The sequence below is a fragment of the Acomys russatus genome, chromosome 25 (genome assembly GCF_903995435.1).
Source record: "Acomys russatus chromosome 25, mAcoRus1.1, whole genome shotgun sequence".
In the NCBI taxonomy this organism is placed as follows: domain Eukaryota; kingdom Metazoa; phylum Chordata; class Mammalia; order Rodentia; family Muridae; genus Acomys; species Acomys russatus.
The window spans coordinates 38,320,954-38,334,003 of record NC_067161.1 but is presented as its reverse complement, the minus strand read 5'-3'; positions in this window follow the sequence as shown (position 1 = coordinate 38,334,003).

Sequence of the window (13,050 nt, the reverse complement as noted above, 5' to 3'; positions counted from 1 at the left end):
AAATACCAGAAAACACTAACAAGTTTCTCATGGATGTAATTTTCAGCCAGGGGGTAGAACTGTTAAATAGGACAGAACAAAACCTCAATCTGGTAGCCTGGGCTTTATGATCGCGTTGGTACCCTGGGTTTCCTCCTTCCCAGAATAAAGAGTGTGTGGCTTTTAAAGAACTGAGACTCCATAAGCCCCAAGTGAGATGACTGCACCAAGTCCTCTGTCCTTTCATCTCTGTACATGTTTCACATGAGCTGTGCGTCTGAACCACAGCAAAGTGCCCTTTGGCTTCAGAAGACTTCCCAGCGAGACCTCTGCTCAACCCCATTCAAGACCATGCAGTTGCATGTCTGCAGACTCTTCGAGTCTCTTCAGGCTGCACTGTGCACACCCTGCCTGAGGCTGCACTCACACAGGGTGCGTTCCTCAGCCGTGTCCCCAGAGCAGGAGGGGCTCTGGTGATGAGGCTTTTGTTGAGTCCTATGAAATTGTTCACTTACAACGGGATTTAGTGCCATTATTCCTCTGCTTTAATGTGGGTGTTATTGGGCTTTGAAAAGAGTTCAACCGCCATCCTGTTCTCTTGAGCCTTCATCACAATTTTCAAAAATTAAAAGCTATTTTGGTATCCAGGCTTTTAAAAAATGTTTGTTAACTTTGTGGTTTCTAGCGTCTCTGGTAACTTTTGAGAGCCACGCCCTTCATCTTTGAAAGCCATTACAATAAAATTTAAGTATACTCTACTTATAAATGTGGTATTTAAAAAAAAAAATCAAGAGTTAAGATACTTTACTTTTATATTGTCTGTTTTCATAAAAGGCTTAAAAATTAAGCATATGAGAAACAAGACAAGCCTCTTATGTAGCATGTCTTTAAGGTCCATGTCAAATCTCTGAGGGGAACTTTGAAAATCCACGTCCTGGTATGACCCTGGCTGCAGTCTGCTCCTCAGATACCAGTCTGCTTGTTTCTCTGCTTATAACCCTGGCTGCTTCCTGTGCTGTCTGGAGGAATCCCATGCCCATAAGTACTCTGTGGCTGGCACTTTCCCAGGGAGCTTGAGGGACACCCAGATGCTCTCTCAGCACTTGCTGTGGAGCTAGAGGTAAGGAAAAGTGATGGGTGTTTCACTCACAAGTCAGTGCTGTACTTGCCAGAGAGTAGTTTCTGAGTGGCCCACCCTTGAGCGAAGACCTTGAACAGAAGGGAGGTGTAGTCAACACCGTACTTGTGTTTTCTGTACACACCGCAGTTGCTGTGTACTCCAGTTGGTTTTAAAGTGGAGGTCAAGTGACTATGCATGCATTGATATTCTTGAAGTACTTTTGTGTTTGTTTGAGAATTTCACGCATGTCAGCAATGCATTTGAGTTCTATGTGCTCCCAGCTCCTTCCCTAACTTTCCCAAGACCATCTTCACAGTGTCCCCTCCCAACGTGATGTCCTTTAAAAAGCTTGTTTTGATAACCCAGGGCCCCGTTAGTGCTGCCCACAGTGCATGTGTGTGGGGCCGTCCACTGGAGCATGGGCAGCCCACCAGTGGCCACACCCCGAGGAAAACTGACTCACCCCTTGCACAGCAGCCATCAGTAGCTGCTCAGCTACAGCTTGGGCCTCACGAGCCCCTCCCTTCCATGTTGGACTGTTGACTGACTTGACCTTGTTCAGGTCGTGTGCAGGCATCCACAGCCGCTGTAAGCTCATGAGCGCGATGTTCCTGTTGTGTCCGGAAAACACTTTCATGGCAGTCCTCCAGAAACTCTGCTCTCACTCTGCCTACTCTTCCGAGCTGTTTGTCCCCTAGCTGTGTGGGGTAGGGTGTGATACGGGTGTCATATTTGTAGCAGAGCATTCCACTATCACTTAATTTCTGCATATTGACCCAGACATACTCCCCCCCCCTTTTTTTTTTAGAATCTCTGTATCTGTGGCTGGTCTGGAGCTTGCTGTCTAGACGATCCTGGCCTCTAACTAGTAGAGACCCACCTGCCTCTGCCTCCCGAGCGCTGGGATTAAAGGCGTGTGCCACCACGCCTAACTTGCATAACTTTTGAAAGCATATTTATGAGCTAGAAAGAGCAGTCTTCTCTGAGTAATTTACAGTGACCGTGAGGATTTCAGTTGAGATTTTTTAAACCCCAAGGGCTTAAGTTTTTAATGCATCTGAAACTCCATTTACCTCTCATGTGGCACTGAATGGCTCAGGCTGCATAGCTCAGCTGTATATTAAAGAAGAAGTTTTGAAAATTGAACATTATACATACATTGCCTTCAGTAAATCCAGATGTGCTTCTGTATCTAGCACAACTGTATTAGTAAGGGCTCTCTAGAGTAATAGAGCTTATAGAATGAATATATATATGTTTATTAGGATGACTTACAGGCTGTGGTTCAGCTAATCCAACAATGGCTGGCTATGAACAGAAAGTCTGAGAATCCAGTAGTTGGTCACTCACAAGGCTGGATGTCTTAGCTGGTCTTCTGTCTATGCTGGAATCCCAAGGAAGTAGGCTCCAACACCAGTGAAGGAATGGACCTGCTCGCAAGGCAGGTGCAAGCAGGCAAAGAGCAAAAGCTTCCTTCTTCCGTGCTCCTCGCCCGTTCCCCCCCAGCCCCCCCACCCCAAGACAGGGTTTCTCTCTATAGCCTTGGCTGTCCTGGACTGGCTTTGTAGACCAGGCTGGCCTTGAACTTACAGCGATTTGCCTGCCACTGCCTCCCTGAGTGCTGGGACCCACCATGCCTGGCTTCTTCCATGCTTTTATATAGGCTTCCTGTAGGAGGTCTGGCCCAGATTAAAGTTGTGTCTTCCCACCTCCAAACCAGAGCACCAGAGTTTCCTGCCTTCCATAATGGGACATTGTCGCCATGAGCCATCAGTGAGGAAATGGGGGTAATTCTTGGCTGCTAGGGTAACGACTGTGAAACAGACTAAGAGGACTGACTTTTAGATGTCTCGGGTCCATGTGCAGAGCCTCCGCCTGCCTGCAGTGAGTCTGCAGTGTAGTTTTAACCTTGTACGTGCCCCACGTCATTTCCTGAAGGGAATGGCACAGAGATGCCTATCTAATGATAAATCCTGTTTGGAAGCATCTGGCTGGGCTTTTCCAGAGCCACTAGGACTTGGCATAGAAAGGACCATATGGCCATAGAACATGTTTGCGACAGCAGGAACTAAGACCTCAGTGAGGCCGGGGCATCTGTGTTAATTAGTCATCAGAAAGAAGAACGTGGTATGCTTAGCAGCTACACTTGTTAACACCCCCCAAACTGGACAGGCCTAGGCTCTGATACTGCCACACTCTGTGATTCTCAGCAATTAAAGTAATGAACTCATAATAGATCTTTGCACTAGCTGGGGTCAATCCCAAGGGAATTAATAATTACGAGGATTGGGGGCGGGGGAAAGTCCTAAGGGCTACACAATGCGTAATTCTACTTATGTAGCATTAAAATGACAGCACAGTCATAGGACCTAGCTTCTTGTCTGATGTCAGTACATCGCCTGAGTCTAAAGACAGGCCGGTCTCCAGTACTGTGAGGAGGGCTCTGGAGGCTGTGGGCTGCCTGTTTCACCCTGGCTGGAGAGCGGGGTAGCAGCAAAGAACCTGTGGCATGCCAGTAAGAGGACTCAGCTGTGGGCTAGCAGCCGGGAGGAACTCAGGCACACTGACTGACAGAGTCCTGGCCGAGTCACATGGAGTCGGAGTTGGGTGGGTTCCACCATATCTCAGAGAAGAGTGAGCTGAATAGGAGGCATGGGTCCTCTAGCTGGAAAGGAGTGCCCTGAGCCAGAGCACGGTCACACTTGAATGCAATTTCCAGACTCCACAGTGCTTGTTCTAGTAGCCCAGAATCCCCTGGGGGAAAAAGTCTTAATTGACTAATTGTCTTTATCAGGCTGGTCTGTGGGCGTGTCTACAGGGGGAGTGTCTTGATTGTTATTTGACATGGGGGAGCACCTAGTTCACTGTGGGTGGTACACTATTCCCTGGGCTGTATAAGGTCAGCTTAGCATGAGGCTTTGAGAGTTGAGAGAGCCAGTAAGCAAGCACTCACGCACGGTTCCTGATTGAGTTCCTGGCCCGACTTCCCTCTGTGATGGACTGTGACCTGGAAGTATAAGCTGAAATAAATAATAGTTTCTTTCCCTTAGTTGACTTTGGACAGAGACCTCCACAACCCCCCCCCCCCCAGTAGTAGATATGAAACTCAAACAGTGACCCTTCCACTGTCCCAAGCAGTGTGGGTCCCGACCTTAAGGCAGGATGCTCTGCCTCCACAACGTCTGGAAAACAGAGGCTCTGGCTGGGGAGGGAGGGGTTAGGTGTGAGGTGTGGGAGATGGAATTTCACAGCTGGCAGCAGGCGGGCTTCGGGGTCTGTAGAAAGTTGGAGACAAGACAGGTGAGGGGATGGAGCTACCCAGAAGTGGAGACAGGGTTCTAAGACACTTAGGCTGTGAAGCAGCTAAAGGAGGGCACGGTGTGGGATTCCCACGACCTCTGCGCTTTCTCATGCCCTGGCCCTCTGGCCTCTGCCTGTCATCTTGGTAAGGTCTGACAGCTTATCACACAGAGCCAAGAAGTGATGGCCAAGAGACAGAAAAAACTGTGCCTAACCTCAGGGCCTAGGTGAAGGGTATTCACAGCCTGGGGTGGGGGTGAAGACAGAAGGAAATGAGAGAAGGGCCCCACAGGTGTGTGAGAGCCCAGGGGGAAGGGCAGCAGTAAGGGAGAAAGGCCACACAACAGCACAGAGGACATATACTTGTTAAGCTTCTGTGTTTGTCTCTATCAGTCAGTTTTGACAGGTGCTATGTGTACATGCAAACCTAGTTTCTCAGGCTTGTTAGCCCGAACTCCTCTGACTGGTAGCTCCCCCTCCTTATTCCTTATTAGTCTACCACAAGCAAGCTAGAATTAGATCAGAGTACCTTGGGTCTATCTGCTTGACCAGCATCCTGCTGGCTGTGCAGAAGAGGGTAGGGCAAGGGCTAATGGCTGACCCTAGGGTTTAGCGTTGACAGCTCGCAGCTGGGAAACCTCAACCACATCTCTTACCTTTGTGGCTTGGTTTCTGCTGTCCTTGTAGCTTTGGAAATAAAAACTGGAAGTAGGAGCCAGTGGATGGCACAGCAGTTAAAGGTGCTTGACGCCTGAAGAATTGAGTTCAATCTCTGGGATCCACAGTGGTGGAAGGAAAAAACTGAAAGTTGTCCTCTGACTGCCACACAAACACACTGGCATGTATGTGGCACTTGCAAGCAAGCAAACATAAAAACCAAACAAAATGATTATCACCACCACTACCACCACCACCACCAACAACAACAAACCACAACAAGAACAACAATCCCCAAAACAAATCTCTCAAATCCTACCAAAATCCAAACTAGAAATCTATTTAGGATTCCAGGGTGCTTGGCTCCATCTGCCGGCCAGTTCTGGTCACTGCACCTTTTTTGCACTCTTGTCTCTTGTCTGTAAGTATTCAGGAAAGTAATTCTGTCTGCTGTGGGGGCTGGGGGAGGGCTGAGCATGACCCAGGTGTTCTGAGGGTCCAGAGAGCTGCTGTCATCTCTATATACACCGATGGTATTTTCAATCCTCTGTAAGCTGTCTTGATAGAGAAGTCCTAAGTGTCAGGCCTGATGTTTCTGACGTCATAGAGGCCCACGCGAAAGCAAGGACTCACTCCAGGTCACTCAAGCAGGTCCTGGTTTTACAACACCAAATCCACAGCGCACACCTCTCCAGCTGCCTCCAATGTCTCCAGGATTCCTGTCCTGGCTAAACCCTCTTTTCCTTCCTCCCGGAAGCAGGGAGAGCTAATAGCACAGTGCTTTAATCCAGTTGTTACCATGACAACCCCCTGATCCAGTTCCTTGCCCCAGGGTGTTTGTCCTCTCCAAGCCAGAGCATCCCTGGAGGGCTGGGCCGTGAAGGGAGGAAGGCCCTGCATTGCCTACAGCTTTGGCCCTCTTCCACTCCAGCCTCTCCGAGCCTCAGTTTCCCTGAGCCAATTAGCTCTGTGAAATGGCGGGGGAGGATGCATGGGCGGTTGGATGTCAAGCGCTCTGAGAGTCCGTGCTTCTGCCGACCTGGAAGCTAACTGCGGTCCAGTTAGCACAAGTTCTATGGTGCCTCAGAGCAGAGGGGTGTGTGGGGAGCTGGAAGGCAGTTCAGAAAGCTCAGCGAGAAAGAAGGGAGTGTGACAGCAGAAGATGGAAACACTTCCCATGTTCATGGATCGTGAACATGGACATATTACCAGAAGTGCAGACCCCATTAAAAGCCCAGTAACATTGGTCACAGAACTAGAAAAAAACAATCCTAAAACTCAGAGGGAAGCACAAACACTCTCCATAGCCAAAACAGCACTGAGCTAAGAGCAATGCTGAAGGGATGACAACATCTACGTCAAGCTACGTGACTCTTACAGGGACAAAAGCATCTGGGCACTAGCACAAAGCATGATCAGAGACCAGCAGAATAGGAGCCAGAAATAAGCCCCCAAAATCTATAGGCATCTGACTCTGACAAAGGTGTCAAGACACACACTGGAGAAAAGCTAGCCTCCGGACATCCCTGAGCAGAAGACTGAGCTGATCTCTGTCTCGTGCTCTACAAAAATCCACTCAAAGTGGACCAAACACTTTAATGTGAGGCCTGAAACTTTGAACTGACTAGAGGGGTGAGGAGTTCCTGAAAAGCTCCAGCAGCAAGTGGTGGCAAGAATAGACAAACGGCTGTGGTGGAGTGAGGGGACACACAGCAGTGGGGACACTTGGCTGAGTGAAAGGGACCTTTGCTGAGCACACAGAGAATTAGAGTAATCAACCCCATCATCCAGTCAACAAATGGACACACAAACCAGACTGTTCTCAACAGAGCAAACACAAAGTGGGTGTGTGGCGCCATCTGCAGTCCCAGCACTTGGGAGGATCAAGAGTTATCAAGAGTCCAAGGTTAAAAAACAAACAAACAAACAAACAAACAAAAAGAGTCCAAGGTTATCCCCAACTCCACATCCAGTTTAAGTCTAGCCTGGGTTACATAAGACTCAGTGTCAAAAACTATACAAACCATAAAGATAAAAAAAACAGAACAAATAGAAACAAGAAAATAATGCTTAACCTTTTTAGCCACTAAAGAAATGTAAATCAAAACTATAATCAGACTCTATCCTGACCCAGTGAGAATGGCTGTTCAAGAAAACATGCAAGGTATGGAGGTTCACACCAGGAACCCCAGAACCCCGGAGGATCATCATGAGTTTGAGACCAGGCTAGGCTATGGTGTGAGACCCTATCTAAAAATGACTAAAAAACCAAACAGTAAACAAAAGCAAGTGATATCACATACTGGGGAGGAAGGGACAGGAGAAGAGATGGGAGTTAGGAGAGAGAAAGAGAAGCAGGGAGGGCAGAGGGGCCGGAGGGGTTCCCCAAATCTTTCCAGAGTGTCTCTCAAAGACACTTTCCCAGGCTTGGGGAGAGAGCGTTCAGTTCTTCAGGGCAAGCACACATTGCAAGCTGTGGCAAATGCTGCTGCACTGTTCTGCCCAACAGACTGGCTGTCACTCTGGGTTTCCTCCAGGACCCGTTGATGACTCTATCCTCAGACCATCCACAAAGCCGCCAGCCTCCCAGTAGTTGGTTTGGTCTCCTTGAAGCGAAGGATCTGTCCACAGGGAGCTCAGACTGTTGGTACCCAGAGGCCTTTGCTAACTGATGCTGGTCTCCCAGGACTCCTGGCTGTCCATGCCGGGCCCAGCTCACGTTTTCAGTCTGTTATGAAGTCTTCCCCGGTGACCTGCAACACAGGAATCTTCCCTTTCCAAACGTCTCAGGACCTTTGTGCCCGGTGTTCCAGAATTATGCCACATCAAGGCCTCTTTACTAGGTTACAAGGCCATTAAGCATCCCATGAGAGTGGAAGAGGAAACATGCTAAATCAATTAGGTATAATAGAAGCTGTTAAGTGGAGAGGCTGGGGCTGGGGAGGTGGCTCAGCTGGTAAGGAGCTGTGCAGGCAAGCATGGGGGAGGGTTGTGTTTGATCCCAAGAACCTCACATTTAAGAAGCCGATGTTTTCTTGCATAAGACTTGAACTTTCTTGCTTAAATTCATTGTAAGACGCTTTTATTGTTTTTGAGGAGATTGTGAGTGGGTGTGTGTGCCTGCTTTCTTTCTTGGAACACTTGTTGTTGGAGCTGGGGAAGCTACTGGCTTTTCTGTGTTAGTTTTTCGTCTCACTGCTTCTCTGAATGTGTTCATCGCTGTCGGAGTTTTCTGAAGGAGTTCTTAGGGTCTTTTATGTATAAAAGCATATCATCTGCAAATAAAGATACTTTGAATTTTCCCTTTCCGGTTTGCATCCCGTTATCTTATTGCTCTGGCCGAGGCTTCAGTTACTACACTGAAGAGGCTGGGAGAGAGTGGGCACCCTTGTCTTGTTCCTGGTTTTAGTGAAAACGCTCTTGAGTTTCTGTCTATTTAGCCTGATACTGGCTGTCGGCTTAGGGTAAATTGCCTTTATTATGTTGAGGTACTTTCCCAGCATCTCTAGCTCTCGTTTTTTCTAAGACTTTTATCGTGAAAGGATGGATGTTGATTTTGCCCAAGGCCTTTTCTGCATCTAATGAAGTTTTTGTCCTTAAACCTTTTTATGCGATAGATTACATTTATTGATGTACCTCTACTGAACCATCCCTGGGTCTCTGGCGTGAAGGCAACTTGGTCACGGTGGGTAGTAGATAATATTTTTTTTTAATGTGTTCTTGAATTTGGTTTGGAGGTATTCTGTTGAGAGTTTTTGTGTCTACGTTCACCAGACATATTGTCCTATACTTTTCTTTCTTTTTTTGTGTGGTTTTGCTTGCAGGGTAATGCTTGCCTTGTGAAAAGCGTTTAGAAACATTCCTCTCCTTTCTATTCTATGGAATAGTTTGAGGTGTGTTAGTATTTGTTCCCCTTTGAAATCACTTTGAGTAGGAATCTGTTTGGAACTCATCTGGCCCTGAGCTTTTTTGACCTAGGAGACGCCATGTAGGTTCTGGGAAGCGTTGCCGGGTCCCCTGCAAGAGCGGCACGTGCTCTTAGCTGCCAAGCTGTCTCTCCAGCCCCTCTCCCATCTGCTTGTTTTAGGTGTTTCTTTTCTCTCAGTTGCATCATTCACTTATTAACTGGAGATTTAAACTTTTTTTTTTTTTTTTTTTTGATGCAGACAGTGTCCTAAACTTTCCTGATCTTAGCATTATGTTCATGGTGTTCTGTAGACTTTAGTATGTTGTGTTTTCATTTTATTCACTTCCAGGAATTCTGAAAGTTCTTTCTTGATTTCTTCCTTGTCTCAATCATTATTCAGCAGTGTGTTGTTGTTTCCATGAATTCATGTAGTTTCTAGTATATATATATATATATTCCACTGTGATCATATAGAACACAGGGTATTATGTCAATTTTCTTATAGTTTTTGAGACTTGCTTTGTACCCTATATGTGGTCTATTTTGGCGGAAGTCCTATAGGCTACTGAAAAAAATGTAGGTTTTTCCATGTTTGAGTGATGTGCTCTGTTTATGTCTCTTAGCTCCGTTTGATTTATGACATTATTTATTCCCAGTGTTTTCTGTTTAGTTTTTGTACCCCATCTTGTCCATTGGTGAGAGTGTGGTATTGAAGTCCCCGCTCTCACTGTGGTATCCTTGATCTGTGGTTTTTGTTCTAATAGTGGCTCTTTTATTTTAATTTTTTTTAGGGGGGTGGTGTTTTGAGACAGAGTTTCTCTATGTAGCCCTGGCTGGCCTGGAACAGGCTGGCCTAGAACTCAGCAATCTCCCCGCCTGTCTCCTGAGCGCTGGGATTAGAGACGTGCGCCACCACACCTGGATAATGGGTGTTTCTTTTATGAAATTGGGAACAACAACTGAGGTTGACTTCTGGCCTCCACATGCATGCTCACACACTTGCGTGTACACACACACACACACACACACACACACACACACACACACACGGCTATTTGGAGGTTATGAGTCTTTCAGGAGCTGACCTTGCTGATTTGTGACGGATTGATCCTCACACTGTTGACAGGACAGGAGTTGGGTCCCAGAGAAATGAAGGAGCTCGCTGATGCTCATGTCTTTAGTAAATGACGCTGTGACACCTTCTATCCCAGGCACTGGATGTAGCCTTAAATTCTACACAGGGCCTCTGTCCATTTAACTTAGCTGTACTTCCTATGAAATGCAGAAACATTTTATTTATTTATTTATTTTTAATTTTTGAAACAGAGTTTCTCTGTGTAGCCCTGGCTGTCCTGGAACTGTCTCTGGAGACCAGGCTGGTCTCGAACTCACAGAGATCCATCTACTCCCTTCTTCCAACCACCACCCAGTTGCCCAGGGTATTTTTCTTTTTAGAGATATTTCTTAATACAGTCATGTTCACAGTAACAGTAGCCTGCCAAGCCTAGGTTGGGATGTGATCTTTCCGACATGACGTCTCTGGGCTTTACCTGCTGGACACTGACAGCATGTCAAAGTCTATTCCTCTGGTATGTAGCTTTCTTTGAGCAACCATGAACTGAGCTCGTAGGCCACAGCACTGACAACAGTAACTAGTACAGGGGTATTGGGGGTGGGGATTCTTGAAGAAGTTGAGAATTGAGCTGAGCTGCCCAGAACTGGGGAAGATTCACAAATGTTCAAGAGAAGGGATGAGAACTGGTGTGGTGGGAGAGATACCGAACATATGGGAACCAGTGGGATATGTCAAGGTATGCTCAGGGATCCAGAGGAGGTAGGAAGGAGTCATTCTGAGATAGTGGTGCATTGAGGGAGGAGACAGAGAAGGAGTGAGTGACATAGAGAGAAAGAGAGGGAGACGGAGAGGGAGAGGGAGAGGGAGAGGGAGAGGGAGAGAGAGAGAGAGAGAGAGAGAGAGAGAGAGAGAGAGAGAGAGAGAGAGCACAAGAGCAAGCTAATAGTATAAAGCTGGGAGAGACCCAAGGGATCATCTGGCCTGTCTTAATTCCTTTTATATTGCTGTGATAAGACACCATGACCAAAGGAACTCGTGGAAGAGGTTTTAGGGCCTTACAATTCAGAGGGTGAGTCTACAGCCATGATGGCAAGCAGGTTTGGAGTAGGAGCTGAAACATATTTTGAGACATAACCATTATGGAGAGAGAGAGAGAAAGAGAGAGAGAGAGAGAGAGAGAGAGAGAGAGAGAGAGAGAGAGAGAGAGAGAAAGGCAGACAGAGACAGACAGACAGACACAGAGACAGAGAGACAGACAGACAGGCACAGAGAGACAGAGAGATAGACAGACAGACAGAGACACACACACAGACAGACACACACACACACACACACATACAAACAGAGAGAGAGCGACAGAGACAGATACACACACACACACACACACACAGAGAGAGAGCGACAGAGACAGATACACACACACACACACATACAAACAGAGAGAGAGCGACAGAGACAGATACACACACACACACACATACAGAGAGAGAGCGACAGAGACAGATACACACACACACACACACACACACAGACAGACAGACACACACACACAGACAGACAGAGAGAGAGACAGAGAGACAGAGACAGATACACACACACACAGAGACAGAGAGATAGAGATAGATAGAGAGAGAGAGAGGGAGAGAGAGAGAGAGAGAGAGAGGGAGAGAGAGAGGGAGGGAGGGAGGGAGAGAGAGATAGAGAGAGAGAGATGAGAGAGAGAGATTAGAGGGGGGGGGAGGGAGGGAGAGAGAGAGAGGGAGGAAGGGAGAGAGAAGAGAGAGAGAGGAAGAGAGAGGGAGAGAGAGAAGAGGTTAACTGGGAATGGCATAGGGAATGCCACACCTCTTAATCCTTCCCAAGCAGTTCCCACTGGGAAGCAAGTATTCAAACATATAAGCCTATGGGGCCATTTTCATATGAACCACCACAGCATCCAATCTTCCAGGAAAATACGCAGTGTGGTTGTAACGAGGGTCTAGTTAGCGGCTCCAGTCACGTATCATATGGCCTCGGTTTCCTTTCTGTGCGACAGAAATGAGTCCTTTAGTGCAAGCTTCTCTGTTATTACTGCTCAGGAAGGAGAGGGCAGCTGTGAGGGCTCCTGTGTGGGTCACCCACACTGACCAGCTTCTACTTGTTTGCCCCTGCCTACCCAGTTCCCTGTGCCCTGGCCCTTCTAGAAGTAGCCTAAGAGGAAAAAAAAAAATACCCATTCCACCTCTTTGCCCATCCCCCCCCCTTCCTGTCCACCAGACTCCAGTGGCGTCATGTCTCCCAAGCCTTTGCTTGGGGAAGAGACAGCTTGTGAGGATCTGGTACTTAACTCTTCTGCCCAGCCAGCCTCTCGTGTCACATTGGCATGGTTTCTCCAAAGCGTGGCGTCATGTGGCTTACCAGACAGGACTCTTGGCCCCTTTCTTGGGTAGAAAAAAGGAAACGTGGAGATGACAAGAGAATGTGGTTCTGGGAAAGTCTGGGCCAGGACCAGCCTGGCACCTTGGCTCTGCTGTGGGAATTCTCACCCTAATGGACATGAGAACTCACGTGGGAAGGGGTATTTGCCACAGTGTAGACACCCGGGCTTTCACCCCTGAGAGCGTATTCAGAGGGGCCTGAGATTTTGTCACAAGCACTCAGGGGTGATGATATAGCCAGAGTGTATAGACTGTACTGTAGTCCACCATGAAGTTTCAGTGGGTGTGAAGGGAGAGATACTCCCACTGGCCCCTCGACTTAGTCAGGTACTTAATACCCATTTTCACCCCCCAAATGAGGCAGTATTACTTGTTTTTTAATTTTTTTAAAAAAATATTTTTATTTTCTTTTATTTGTTTTGGTTTTTCGGGACAGGGTTTCCCTGTGTAGCCCTGGCTGTTCTAGACTCGCTTTGTAGACCAGGCTTGCCTCGAACTTACAGAGTGATCCGCTTTTCTTTTATTTTAAATTGTGTAAACGCCCATGTTTCTATGGGTGGTATATGCCCATTGTATGCAATACTTGTGGAGGTCA